Here is a 14,889-nt window from a genome sequence, read left to right on the forward strand (position 1 = left end):
CTTACAGGCAATACAATGGCACTAAATTCATATCTCTCAATACTTACCCTGAATGTTAATGGGCTAAATGCCCCAATCAAAAGACACAGGGTATCAGAATGGATCAAAAAACAAAACCCATCTATATGTTGCCTACAAGAAACTCATCTTAAACCCGAAGACACCTCCAGGTTTAAAGTGAGGGGGTGGAAAAGAATTTACGATGCTAATGGACATCAGAAGAAATTTTGGAGTGGCAATCCTTTTATCAGATCAATTAGATTTTAAGCCAAAGACTATAATAAGAGATGAGGAAGGACACTATATCATACTCAAAGGAACTCTCCAACAAGAAGATCTAACAATTTTAAATATCTATGCCCCTAACGTGGGAGCAGCCAACTATAGAAACCAATTAATAACAAAATCAAAGAAACACATCGACAATAATACAATAATAGTAGGGGATTTTAACACTCCCCTCACTGAAATGGACAGATCATCGAAGCAAAAGATCAACAAGGAAATCAAGGCCTTAAATGACACACTGGATCAGATGGACATCACAGATATATTCAGAACATTTCATCCCAAAGCAACAGAATACACATTCTTCTCTAGTGCACATGGAACATTCTCCAGAATAGATCACATTCTTGGTCCTAAATCAAGTCTCAACCAGTATCAAAAGATTGGGATCATTCCCTGCATATTTTCAGACCACAATGCTCTGAAGCTAGAACTCAATAACAAGAGGAAATTTGGAAAGAACCCAAATACATGGAGACTAAACAGCATCCTTCTAAAGAATGAATGGGTCAACCAGGAAATTAAAGAAGAATTGAAAAAATTTATGGAAACAAATGATAATGAAAACACAACGGTTCAAAATCTGTGGGACACAACAAAGGCAGTCCTGAGAGGAAAATATATAGCGGTACAAGCCTTTCTCAAGAAACAAGAAAGATCTCAGGTACACAACCTAACCCTACACCTAAAGGAGCTGGAGAAAGAACAAGAAAGAAAGCCTAAACCCAGCAGGAGAAGAGAAATCATAAAGATCAGAGCAGAAATCAATGAAATAGAAACCAAAAAAACAATACAACAAATCAACAAAACTAGGAGCTGGTTCTTTGAAAGAATTAATAAGATTGATAAACCCCTGGCCAGACTTATCAAAAAGAAAAGAGAAAGGACCCAAATAAATAAAATCATGAGTGAAAGAGGAGAGATCACAACGAACACCAAAGAAATACAGACAATTATAAGAACATACTATGAGCAACTCTACGCCAACAAATTTGACAATCTGGAAGAAATGGATGCATTCCTAGAGACATATAAACTACCACAACTGAACCAGGAAGATATAGAAAGCCTCAACAGACCCATAACCAGTAAGGAGATTGAAACAGTCATCAAAAATCTCCAAACAAACAAAAGCCCAGGGCCAGACGGCTTCCCGGGGGAATTCTACCAAACATTTAAAGAAGAACTAATTCCTATTCTCCTGAAACTGTTCCAAAAAATAGTAATAGAAGGAAAACTTCCAAACTCATTTTATGAGGCCAAGCATCACCTTGATCCCAAAACCAGACAAGGATCCCAACAAAAAAGAGAACTACAGACCAATATCCTTAATGAACACAGATGCAAAAATTCTCGCCAAAATACTAGCCAATAGGATTCAACAGTACATTAAAAGGATTATTCACCACGACCAAGTGGGATTTATTCCAGGGCTGCAAGGCTGGTTCAACATCCGCAAATCAATCAATGTGATACAACACATTAATAAAAGAAAGAACAAGAACCATATGATACTCTCCATAGATGCTGAAAAAGCATTTGACAAAGTACAGCATCCCTTCCTGATCAAAACTCTTCAAAGTGTAGGGATAGACGGCACATACCTCAATATTATCAAAGCCATCTATGAAAAACCCACCGCAAATATCATTCTCAATGGAGAAAAACTGAAAGCTTTTCCGCTAAGGTCAGGAACACGGCAGGGATGTCCGTTATCACCACTGCTATTCAACATAGTACTAGAAGTCCCACCTCAGCAATCAGACAACAAAAGGAAATTAAAGGCATCCAAATCAGCAAAGAAGAAGTCAAACTATCACTCTTTGCAGATGATATGATACTATATCTGGAAAACCCAAAAGACTCCACTCCAAAACTGCTAGAACTTGTACAGGAATTCAGTAAAGTGTCAGGATATAAAATCAATGCACAGAAATCAGTTGCATTTCTCTACACCAACAACAAGACAGAAGAAAGAGAAATTAAGGAGTCCATCCCATTTACATTTGCACCCAAAACTATAAGATACCTAGGAATAAACCTAACCAAAGAGACTAAGAATCTATACACAGAGAACTATAAAGTACTCATGAAAGAAATTGAGGAAGACACAAAGAAATGGAAAAATGTTCCATGCTCCTGGATTGGAAGAATAAATATTGTGAAAATGTCTATGCTACCTAAAGCAATCTACACATTTAATGCAATTCCTATCAAAGTACCATCCATTTTTTTCAAAGAAATGGAACAAATAATCCTAAAATTTATATGGAACCCGAAAAGACCTCGAATAGCCAAAGGAATATTGAAAAAGAAAGCCAAAGTTGGTGGCATCACAATTCCGGATTTCAAGCTCTATTACAAAGCTGTCATCATCAAGACAGCATGGTACTGGCACAAAAACAGACACATAGATCAATGGAACAGAATAGGGAGCCCAGAAATGGACCCTCAACTCTATGGTCAAGTCATCTTCGACAAAGCAGGAAAGAATGTCCAATGGAAAAAAGACAGCCTCTTCAATAAATGGTGTTGGGAAAATTGGACAGCCACATGCAGAAAAATGAAATTGGATCATTTCCTTCACCACACACGAAAATAGACTCAAAATGGATGAAGGATCTCAATGTGAGAAAGGAATCCATCAAAATCCTCAAGGAGAACACAGGCAGCAACCTCTTCGACCTCAGCCGCAGCAACATCTTCCTAGGAACATCACCAAAGGCAAGGGAAGCAAGGGCAAAAATGAACTTTTGGGATTTTATCAAGATCAAAAGCTTTTGCACAGCAAAGGAATCAGTGAACAAAACCAAAAGACAAATGACAGAATGGGAGAAGATATTTGCAAATGACATATCAGATAAAGGGCTAGTGTCAAAAATCTATAAAGAACTTAGCAAACTCAACACCCAAAGAACAACTAATCCAATCAAGAAATGGGCAGAGGACATGAACAGACAATTCTGCAAAGAAGACATCCAGATGGCCAACAGACACATGAAAAAGTGCTCCATATCACTCGGCATCAGGGAAATACAAATCAAAACCACCATGAGATATCACCTCACACCAGTCAGAATGGCTAAAATTAACAAGTCAGGAAATGACAGATGCTGGCGAGGATGCAGAGAAAGGGGAACCCTCCTACACTGTTGGTGGGAATGCAAGCTGGTGCAACCACTCTGGAAAACAGCATGGAGGTTCCTCAAAATGTTGAAAATAGAACTACCCTATGACCCAGCAATTGCACTGCTGGGTATTTACCCTAAAGATACAAACGTAGTGATCCGAAGGGGCACGTGCACCCGAATGTTTATAGCAGCAATGTCTACAATAGCCAAACTATGGAAAGAACCTAGATGTCCATCAACAGACGAATGGATAAAGAAGAAGTGGTATATATACACAATGGAATACTATGCAGCCATCAAAAGAAATGAAATCTTGCCATTTGCGACGACGTGGATGGAACTAGAGGGTATTATGCTAAGCGAAATAAGTCAATTGGAGAAAGACAACTATCATATGATCTCCCTGATATGAGGGAGAGGAGATGCAACATGGGGGGTTGAGGGGGTAGGAGAAGAGTAAATGAAACAAGATGGGATTGGGAGGGAGACAAACCATAAGTGACTCTTAATCTCACAAAACAAACTGAGGTTGATGGGGGAGGGGGTTGGGAGAGGGGGGTGGGGTTATGGATATTGGGGAGGGTATGTGCTATGGTGAGTGGCTGTGAAGTGTGTAAACCTGGCAATTCGCAGACCTGTACCCCTGGGGATAAAATATATATGTTTATAAAGCTGTAAAAAAAAAAAAAAAAAAAAAAAAGAAAAGATGAATACCCAAGTTTTGTAGCAACATGGACGGGACTGGAAGAGATTATGCTGAGTGAAATAAGTCAAGCAGAGAGAATCAAATATCATATGGTTTCACTTATTTGTGGAGTATAACAAATAGCATGGAGGACAAGGGGAGATGGAGAGGAGAAGGGAGTTGAGGGAAATTGGAAGGGGAGGTGAACCATGAGAGACTGTGGACTCTGAAAAACGATCTGAGAATTTTGAAGGGGTGGGGGTGGGAGGTTGGGGGCACCAGGTGGTTGGTATTGTAGAGGGCACGGATTGCATGGAGCACTGGGTGTGGTGCAAAAGTAATGAATACTGTTATGCTGAAAAAATAAAAAATTAAAAAAAAATATTTGCAAAACTGTTCCAGAAAAAAAAAAATTGTGGAAAAAGTAGATGCACCATTTTTTTTCTAATGCAGCATTTTAATTTTAAAGCAGTTATCCTAATAGTGTTGACATGGTTCTGTGGAATCTGACCTTACATTAATAAGGACAATATTATTCATGAATTCCTTTCTTCTCCACAAATTTATTGCTTTATCTTATTTCAACAAATACTATTGTGTCAAACATAGAATAGCGTTGTAAAACCCCTTTTTCTATCATAAAACACTTCTTCAAAGCCCTAAGGAAACCAGTACCAGATTTTACACCTTCAAATGCAAATGAACTCACTCACCCCTCACTCCACTCAATGTGACTGCCCTAGAAATCTTGTCATTGCATACACTATTCATTAAGTCCTTCAGTACAGTCCCATTCAGCCTTGTGCCTGACACCACGCAGCTGCAGAGATGAATAACCAAGGAGTTACCTATGCAGAACTTGCTATCATCAAGAATTCAAAAAGACAGCAAACAAAAGCTAAGGGCACTAAAAGCTCCACTTCAAAAATTGAGCAGGAAATAACATATGCAGAATTAAATCTTGAAAATGCTTCTCAGTATCTTCATGGGAACAACAAGAAAACCCCCTGCAAAGGTAAAACATTTAATACATACTCGATATAAGTGTGCTATTATATGCAGTTGGGGTGCAGGGGCGTAGAGAATGAGTAGGGAATGATCTCCCATATTTTTCATTTGTGAGGATCTGTGTGTGCAGCTGGAATACGGTATTGTAATGAAAATCTGAGGACTAAATTTGTTCAGCCATTGCTAACTGATTGTCTTTCCCATATCTATTAGGGTAATATATTTACTGCAACTGCAATAGTATATTCTGAGAAAAGATTATAATGGTAGATATGGATTGGGGTGCAAGTTTCATATGTGATTCCCTGAATATCATTGGTTCTCTTGTATATTATTTTCTTAAAGGATTGTTACTGCCCGTCCTTTCTCAGTGTTTTCAATTCTCTTCCTACTACTTATCTTCATGTCCAGGGAAGCTCATTGCTGGCATCCTGGGAATCATCTGCTTTGTCTTGATGTCCACTGTGGTCACAATAGCTATTATTCCCTGTGAGTAATGTTTGAATGTTACAAGGGAATTTTTCACTTTAATGATCATCAGTGCCTGGAAATACTGTGTAACATTATGGAATTGAATTATCTCATTTTAATGCATATATGCTCTAAGTTTGGAAAGCTTATTTTCCTTTTGTGACATTAGAAATAACAGTAATGTAGAGAGTATTAAAATTTGTTCAGATTTCACAACTCAAAGACAAGTTATAGCGGAGACCTTATTGAGAAATACACAAATTAATTCTTGAGATTGCATAAACCAAGTATTATAAGAAATGGTGAGATTTGGTTCTTTAGGCTTTTGAAACATTTTCCCCACACGTTCATTACCTACTTAATGGGCTAAAATCCATTTTATTATGGAATTTTCTAATTCTAAACAATACACCAAATTTCAAACTAAAAAACTCAAATCATTATGATTTATTTGGTTTAATATTAAGTATGTATGAAGATTGCTTTAATTTTTCTAGTTACTAAAGGACCAGAGCAGAACCAAACATCCCAGGAAACAAGGATCTCAAAAGGTACAGCATCATTTAAAAAATTCTAATATTATTATAGTTTCTATTTTATCTCTATCTTAGGCTAGGAAAAGATGATAATAGATTCTTTTGGGGAAAATAAATCAGAAAATCATCTAATAGGGGCCCCTGGGTGGCTCAGTGGGTTAAAGCCTCTGCCTTCGGCTCAGGTCATGATTCCAGGGTCCTGGGATCGAGCCCCGCATCAGTCTCTCTGCTTAGCGGGGAGCCTGCTTCCTCCTCTCTCTCTCTGCCTGCTTCTCTGCCTACTTGTGATCTCTCTCTGTCAAATAAATAAATAAAATCTTTAAAAAAAGAAAGAAAATCATCTAATAAGCTTTCAGAAGTAATGATTATAGGAGACTGCTTCTTCTAATACAATAATCTGAAGAAATAATAATTTAAATCCACATATCCATTATTACCAATTGCCTCAAATTTCCTCCTGCTATAACATAAGAGATAAATCATTTTACTATTCTAAAATAGTGACTTCCTTCAGTGACTCTCAAGACATGTAAAGATGAATATTCTTGTGTATTTGCTTTACATGAACACATAATTTAGAGAATGATAGGCTAACTATTCTCTGTTGAGTGTGTGTAAACATATGTTGTTCTATTTATACCATCCTGTGAGAGTACATGGATGTGTTATGCACACATATGTGTATATATAAGCAAGTATGTAAATTAATTTGAATTTGTTAATATTTAAGATTCTTTTGGATGATATCTCATAATCTTTCTTTAGTTTATCTCTGTGGTCATTGTCCAAAAGAGTGGATTACATACTCCAACAATTGCTTTTACATTAGCACTGAAGGAAAACCATAGAATGAGAGTTTGATGTTCTGTGCTTCCAAGAACTCTACCCTGCTCTCCATAGATGAAGAGGACCTGGTAAGATTTCAGATGTTTCCAGTCCTTGTCATATTTTGGATATGAGCTCATTTCTGAGTTTATAAGATGCAAATAGATTTTTTACTCTGTGACTTGCATTTTTACTCTGAGATTGGATTCTTTTAATGAGAAAATTTATTAGTTACTCTAGTTCAATTTACGATTTTGGTGATTGTTTTGGACCTATTTCAGAAGTTAGTCAAAGTGCATGAATATAATTTCCTATCTTATTCTCTAGGATTTATATGTTTTTCTTTATTTCTTTATTCTTTTTTATTTTTCAACCCTTAAATAGAGTTTATGACCATTTGGGAATTTATTTTTTGTGATGCTCTGTTTGTGATGCTGTGAGATAAAATTAAAGATTACACTTTTCTACATCATTACCTAATTGTAGAGTATAATTTATACCAAAGCAGATCTTTTCTTCATATATGACTTTATATATATGTCACATATGCTCTAATCTACTTTATATAAATAATACAGGTATTAAATATCTTTATATAATCATACACACATATATCACAGTCTACAGTCAATCACAACCCATAGCACTTGAAATAAAATATAGAAACTTACCTTCCTTTACTGTGTCCTATTTATAATTTTCCTAAATATTTCTCTACTTACATTGAGAATCACATGGATATTAATATTTTGCTTCAAATATCAAATAATTTATGACACAGAGGTGAAAGGAAGTCCATTAAAGCTAATGATAGTTTTAATCTTTCTTTTGTTCTCTTTCTTCTTGATGATCCAAGATTCTTCCTTTTATTTTCTAATTTCTCTTTAGATAATCCCCTTTATCAATTCTTTCAGAGCAGGTCTGGTGGTGACACATTTTCATAGTTCTCCTCTATCGCAGAATGTCTTTATTTCCCCAGCATTCCTGAGTGATATTTTTGTTGGCTAGTCAAAGGTTTTTGATTAGAATAATGCATTCAGTGACTAAAAATTTTCCATTTTCCTAGCACGTCTTTCCCTTGTTATTTTGACTGAGAGAAAAAATATGTTTGGGACTTTTGTCTGTCCCCATTGGTGTCTGTGTGTTGCCAACCTCTCTGGCAGCAGTCTGGGACATGTGAGGGAAAGACATATTCCAGGGCTCTCACAGCCATGTCATTCCTCATGCCCGGACTGCTGAGTTCTGTCAGCTTTCTCATCATCTTTCTGAGTCTATGTTGTCCTGTATGTAATGTCTAGGGGTTTTAGCTCTATTTGGTAGGAAGAATAGCAAAAAGTTTTTCTTCTCTATCTTTCCAGAACAGGAAGTCTGATTTGTAGTATCAGATTTGTAGTATCTGATTTGTAGTATCCTGGCAGCAAGTCTTTTATTAGATGTATGATTTGTAAATATATCCTCTGAAGTCTATGATTTATCTTTCTTTTCTCTCCAAAGAGTAGAAATTGTCCTGATGAATTACACTTCATCAATTTCTTCTTTTATGGATCATGCTTTTGGTATTCGAAGAAATCTCTGGCCTACTTTATGTAATGTGTGGTATATATAATGTGATATATATATATATATATTTTTTTTTTTTAAATTTATTTGACAAACAGTCACAAGTAGGCAGAGAGGCAGGCAGAGAAAGGAGGAAACAGGCTCCCCGCTGAGCAGAGAACCCGATGCAGGGCTCGATCCCAGGACCTTGGGAACATGACCTGAGCTGAAGGCAGAGGCTTTAACCCACTGAGCCACCCAGGCGCCCCTATATATATGTGTGTGTGTATGTATATATATATAGATCTATAGATATATAGATCTATAGATCTATATATATATATGAAATCTTGAAATTTTATAATTTTCATTTTTTCTTTTCTTTTTCAAGTTTTCATTTCATTTTATTTATTTTAGTCTTACTTCATTTATTTATTTGACAGAGAGAGAGCAGGAATGTAAGCAGGAGGAGTGGGAGAGGGAGAAGCAGGCCTCCTGCTGAGCAGGGAGCCTGATGTGGGGCTCAATCCCAGGACACTGGGATCATGACCTGAGCCAAAGGGAGACACTTAATGACTGAGCCACCCAGGTGCCCTCAAGTTTTCATTTTAATTCCAGTTAGTTAACTTACAGTGCAGTATTAGTTTCAGGTGTAGAATTTAGTGATTCATCACTTACATACAACACCCAGTGCTCATCCACAACATTTGTTGAAAAGATTTTACTTCCTCCACTAACTGACTTTTCATCTTTCTTGAAATCTCCATTCCATATATATGTGGGTATATTTTGGTTTTGATTTGTATTTCTCTGATGCCAAATGATATTGAACATTTTTTCATGTGTCTGTGGCCATTTGTATGTCTTCTTTGGAGAAATATCTATTCATGTCTTCTGCCCATTTCTTGACTGGACCTTTGGTTTTTTGGGCGTTGAGTATGATAAGTTCTTTATATTTTGGATACTGATGATTCTTTGTTATCTACAGCATTCCCTGTGACATTTTTAGTTTGAAGTTGTTTAGTTATTATTCTTATTGTTTTGTGTGGGGTACCTCCTAACGTTCCATCTTGCTAATGGTACTCTTCACACATATATTAACTGGTTGCCATCTTCTTCAAATTAATTCTGACCAAATTCCTATAAAATATATTACATTAGCACTAACATAACTCTTTCTTCCACCTATTATAGGTAGGCCTCAATTTTTCAAAAAATTGCGTTATGTCACTTTGGTTTTATGAAAGACCTATGTTAGTGCCAGTTTTTGCTGAGCAACAGAATTCTGAAGGGGATTTCTGCTTTCAGGCAAGAGGCAAAAAGTGAAAATTGTGTTCAGTGCTGGGTTTGCTGTCATAGAGGCAGCATATGACCCAAACAGTTAAAGTGGCCCCATCAAGTTCCTTCCTCAGAAAACATACTTAGCATCTCAGTATCAAGCATAGCTTTCAACCATGTTTTTGAAGGTCTATGCTTCATCTCAATTTATTTTGTGCATCCATTAGCAAGATGTGTCATAAGATATCAGAACAGCCCAAGAGATTATTTTTTGGATCAGAGAATACTCAGCAACTTTTCCATATAAATTAATGGTAATTGCTTCTTCAATTTACACCGTTTCGGCTCAGGAAAGATTTCATAGGAACATTCTACTTCCAAATAGAGAGGGGAATCTGTATTTATAACAACGTCATACTGAAGCCACCTAGCATTGATTTGAACACCAATTACACATATTTTTTCCTACACTGTATTCATGATTTCACATTGGTGATGTGAAATGAAGGATTTCTGGGGAATGTGCACCACAGAAATTAATAAATACTTTTAAAAAAATGTTTTCTTCCTCCCTCCCCCATACCATGTGCCTGTATGCCAACACAAGTTTGCATCCATAAATGGTATAGATCCAACTGTATGGTGTTATAACGATGGCTTTAAATAATCTTATCTTCAAAAGCAATTCCAAAAGGAAAATACACATACAGATTATTAAATTACCTCAGGTTTACCATTTCTGCTATTCTTTATTCATTGTTGTAGGTTTGTATTACAATCTAGCATCATCTACTTTCAGCTTGAAGAATATTTTTGGAAGACAGGTCTACCAAGATGAAATTCTCTTGTTTCATGTTTGTCATGGGGCCTTATGTACCTTCTTTTTTGACACTGCTTTTCTGAATTTATAATTCTTGCTTGACAAGACTTTTTGTTTTATCTTGTTTTGCTTTAGATTTCTTTTGTGTGGGGAGGAAGTTTTTGTTTTTGTTTTTTGTACTATCAACTCTGAATTTGACCTTCCCTCTCTTTCATTTTTCATTGTTTCTGGTGAGAACTCATATATTGACCGTGTTGTTATTTTCCTAAATGTAATGACAAGTTTTCTCTCACTGAGGTCAAGACCTCTTTATGTTTGTTTGCCTTCTGTTTTGTTTTGTTTTGTTGAGTTCCTGCAACCAAACCACATAACATAAAATTTATCATATTGACATTACCCATATTAAAAAAAATGGACTATCTTCTATGCAGCTTCAGGTTTATAGCAAAACTCAGACAAGACACAGAGATTTCCTGTGTTCCCCTACTGTCTGTATCTATGCCTGTGTAGTGCACAGACTATCACTTTCAGTATCCCTCAGTGTAGTTATTTATTTGCTACAAATGATAAACCTATAATGACACATTTTTATCACTCAAAGACCATAGTACACTTTAAAATTTCCTCTTGATATTGTGTATTTTATGACTTTGGAGAAATATGTAATGACATGTTAAACCATTATGGAGTTATACAGAATAGTTTCACTGCCTTAAAAATCCTCTGTGCTTTACCTATCCATCCTTCCTTCCCTGCTAAACCCTGTCAAGCACTGATCTTTTCACTATCTCTATAGTTTTCATTTCTCCAAACTGGCATATAGTGGGAATCATACACTATCTCACATCTTGTGTTACATTTAACTATATCATGCATCTTCACCAACTTTAAGCATACAGCTTAGGGAGCTCACTATATTCACATTGAGCCCAACGGATCCCTAGAACTTTGTCACCTTGTGAAGCTGGAGCTCAATACTCCTTGAGCAATAATTCCCCTCCTCCAAGTACCCTTCAAGCCTTAGTAATCACCATCCTACTTCTGTATCTATCAGTTTCACTCCTTTAGATACTTCACATAAATGGGATCATACACTTTGTGTGTGTGTCTGTGTGTGTGTGTGTGTGTGTGTGTGCGCGTGTGCGGGCACACGCGCACGCGACTGGCTTATTTCTTTTAGCATAATGTCCTGGAGCATGCAATGGGATTTCCTTCCTTTTCAAGGCTGAATAACATTGCATTGTTATGTATGTACTGTTTTCTTGATCCATTCATCCATCAACTTTTGAGTTGCTTCTAACACTTGGCTCTTGTGAATAATGCTGCAGTGAGCATTGGTGTACAATTATCTCTTTGAAACTTTGCTTTCATACTTTCATGTATTTTCCTACATGTGGAATTGCTGATTCTTTATGTTATTCTATTTTTAGTTTTTTGAAGAATCTCCATATTGTTTTTCATAATGGCTGACCAATTTACATTTTCAACAGCAGTGTACAACGGTCCTCTTTTTCCTGCAGTGTCTTCACTGACTCTTTTTTTTAAGAGTATGAGGTGATATCTCATTGAGGTTTTGATTTGCATTCCTCTGATCATTAGTGATACTGAGCATCTTTTTGTATGGCTTTTGACCACTGACATATTTTCTTTGGGAAAAAAATGTCTATTTAATTCTTTTACCCACTTTTAATTGGGTTATTTGGTTTTTGTTGTTGTTACTGACTTCCAGGATTTCTTATATATTTTAGATATGAATCCCTTGTTTGATATATGATTTGAAATTGCTTTTTTTAATTTCTTTTCATTCTGTTGATCAATCCCTTTGATGCACAGAAATGTTTTAGTTTGATGTAACCCATTTGTCTACAATGGACTCTTCTCTTGTGGTCTGTGCTTTTGGTGTCATATCCAAGAAATCGTTTCCAAATATGATGTTGTTTATTTCCCCAACATTCTTTTCAAGGAATTTTATAGCTTTATAACTTTTTTTAAAGGTTTTCATTTATTTACTTGGGAGAGAGAAAGAAAGAGAGAGAGAGAATGAACAGAATAAAGGGCCAGAGGGAGAAGCAGACTCCCAACAGAGCATAGAGCCCAATGCTGAGCTCCACCCAGGGACTCCAGGAACATGACCTGAACCAAAGGCAGATGCCCAACTGACCAAGCCAACCAGGCACCCCTATAGTTGTACATCTTACGTTTAGGTCTTCAGTGCATTTTGAGTAAACTTTAGTTTATGGTGTCAATGTAAGCATCCAACTTCATCATTTGCATGTGGATAGTCAGTTTCCCATCACCATTTGTAAAAAATACTGTCCTTTCCCTATTGAATAGTCTTGGCAACCTTAGCAAAAATGATTAGAAGAAATATACAACTATTTGGGTCTGGATGTATCTTTAAATTATTATTTCCTTTGGTATTTATGGCTTGGGGCTTCCTATTGTTACATCTTGCTGAGGTCAGCTCCTATGCATAGTCTGAAATAGTGTCCAGGGCAGATATAGATTCTGTGGTAGATAACGTGGTCTAACGCTGATAGAGGTGGAAGATATATCACCCATTCCCTGTTTTCATACTAACTTAAGTCATGTCTTAATCCACTCTGGTCCCTCAAGAGTATTTCTTTGTGTTCTCAAGTGATCTTCAGTCATCTCGGTATAATGTCCTGAGATGTGGATTTTTTTTTAACTTATTTTTTAGAGATTTTTAAATTTATTTATTTTTGCAAGAGCGAGAAACAGAGAGAGAGAGCATATACGAGCATGAGTCGCCTGTGTGTGTGTGTGAGTGAGTGTGTGTGTGTTGGGCGGGGAGGAGTGCTCATAACTTGACTAGCAGTTCCCAAGTCTCCTTTCGTTTTTACTTTCTAGTGGGTTCATCTTGGTCTCTCCCTGTGCACAGACTTTTTTTTTTCCATCTTCCAAGAACGTATAGAGAGCTCAGGTCAACTCTTCTGTCATACCTTCCCTTACCAGTATCTTCCCATTATATTTATGGGAGTCAGAGCAATTGACCCAAAGACCACAAGCTCTGACTAAAAAAAAGTAAGGTTTTTCCTCATCATGACTGAGCAAAATTAGCACTTTGAGCTAGAAAATCAATGGAGTACTTTGCCCCCTTCCCAACTGCTAACCAAGTCTCCCTGTGGCACCAGCACCATTGCTACTTGCAGCTTCTCCAACTGTAAAAACTACAATTCTTCTTGATCACTGAGCTATGGTGATGGGGGTTGGGGGGGAGGCAGGGGAGCTGTCCTACACAAGAAAATCACAAGGTGGTTCTTCTTACTTGAATCTCTAGGATTTTTCCCAATGTACATATTTCACAAAATTTTTAACCTTTTTTTCACTTATCAGAAACCCAAAATTGTTATTTTGTCAGTTTCTCCTCCTACTTAGTCCTAGTAGGATACTTTTTTTAGTGTGTCCAGTGTGATACAAAAAATATAGATATAGACAGATACTATAAGGAAAGAATTAACTTTATTGTTACTACAAAATTCAAACGAGTATAAGAGCTCCTATTTGATTTCTAATAAAATCTGCTTTCTCACAGTATTTGTTGAACTTCTTCACTCCATCTTCATGGATTAGAGGCTCCCAGAGAATCAATAATAATTCATCTGTGTGGCCAAAAGGCACAACTTTCTTCTCGAAAACGTAAGTTTCCTGAGAATGTTTATATTTTATAATTTAAAAGAATTAATCTTACAAGAAAAAACATTAATATGTGAGCAACTAGAAAACACAAATGTCGCAGTGTTTTCATAGAACAATGACAAGGGAAATATTTAGATTTGTTACTTAACTATTAGTCAAAATAAATTATTTATTCATCAAAATATTATGGTATTTATCACTAAGTTAATGAGATGTAATTCTCTGTATTTCAGACCATCAGTATCTTCAGAGAGTGACAAGAATTGTTCATTTTTCATCTTCAGTTCAAAGATAGTGTCTAATGAATCTTGCTTAGAATTAAGACCATATGTTTGTAAGCACCAGACATTAGTTACCTAATTTGGGGATAATGCCCTGTCACCATCTAAAGAACTATCTCTCATTTCTCTAAAAGACATACAATTGCCTTCTCAGAATATTTTTAAGATGTTATTTTTTTAGAGAAATTTTAGGTTCACAGTAAAATTAAGAGAAAAGTACAGAGATTTCCTCTATTGCCCCTGTCTGCACACATATTGGCATTTCCCATCATCAGTAACACTCACTAGAATCATTCATTAGTTACAAGGATGAACTTGCAATGATGCATCAAATTCTTCCAAAATCCAAAGTGTACCTGGGGTTTCA

The 14,889-nt window shown here is 36.3% G+C and overlaps 1 pseudogene; it reads left to right on the plus strand.

Moving 5' to 3' along the window:
• Positions 1-4,916: 4,916 nt before the first annotated feature.
• LOC125107328 (NKG2-A/NKG2-B type II integral membrane protein-like) lies at positions 4,917-14,643 on the plus strand (annotated as a pseudogene).
• Positions 14,644-14,889: the final 246 nt, after the last annotated feature.

The sequence above is a fragment of the Lutra lutra genome, chromosome 8 (genome assembly GCF_902655055.1).
Source record: "Lutra lutra chromosome 8, mLutLut1.2, whole genome shotgun sequence".
NCBI classification, from domain to species: Eukaryota; Metazoa; Chordata; class Mammalia; order Carnivora; family Mustelidae; genus Lutra; species Lutra lutra.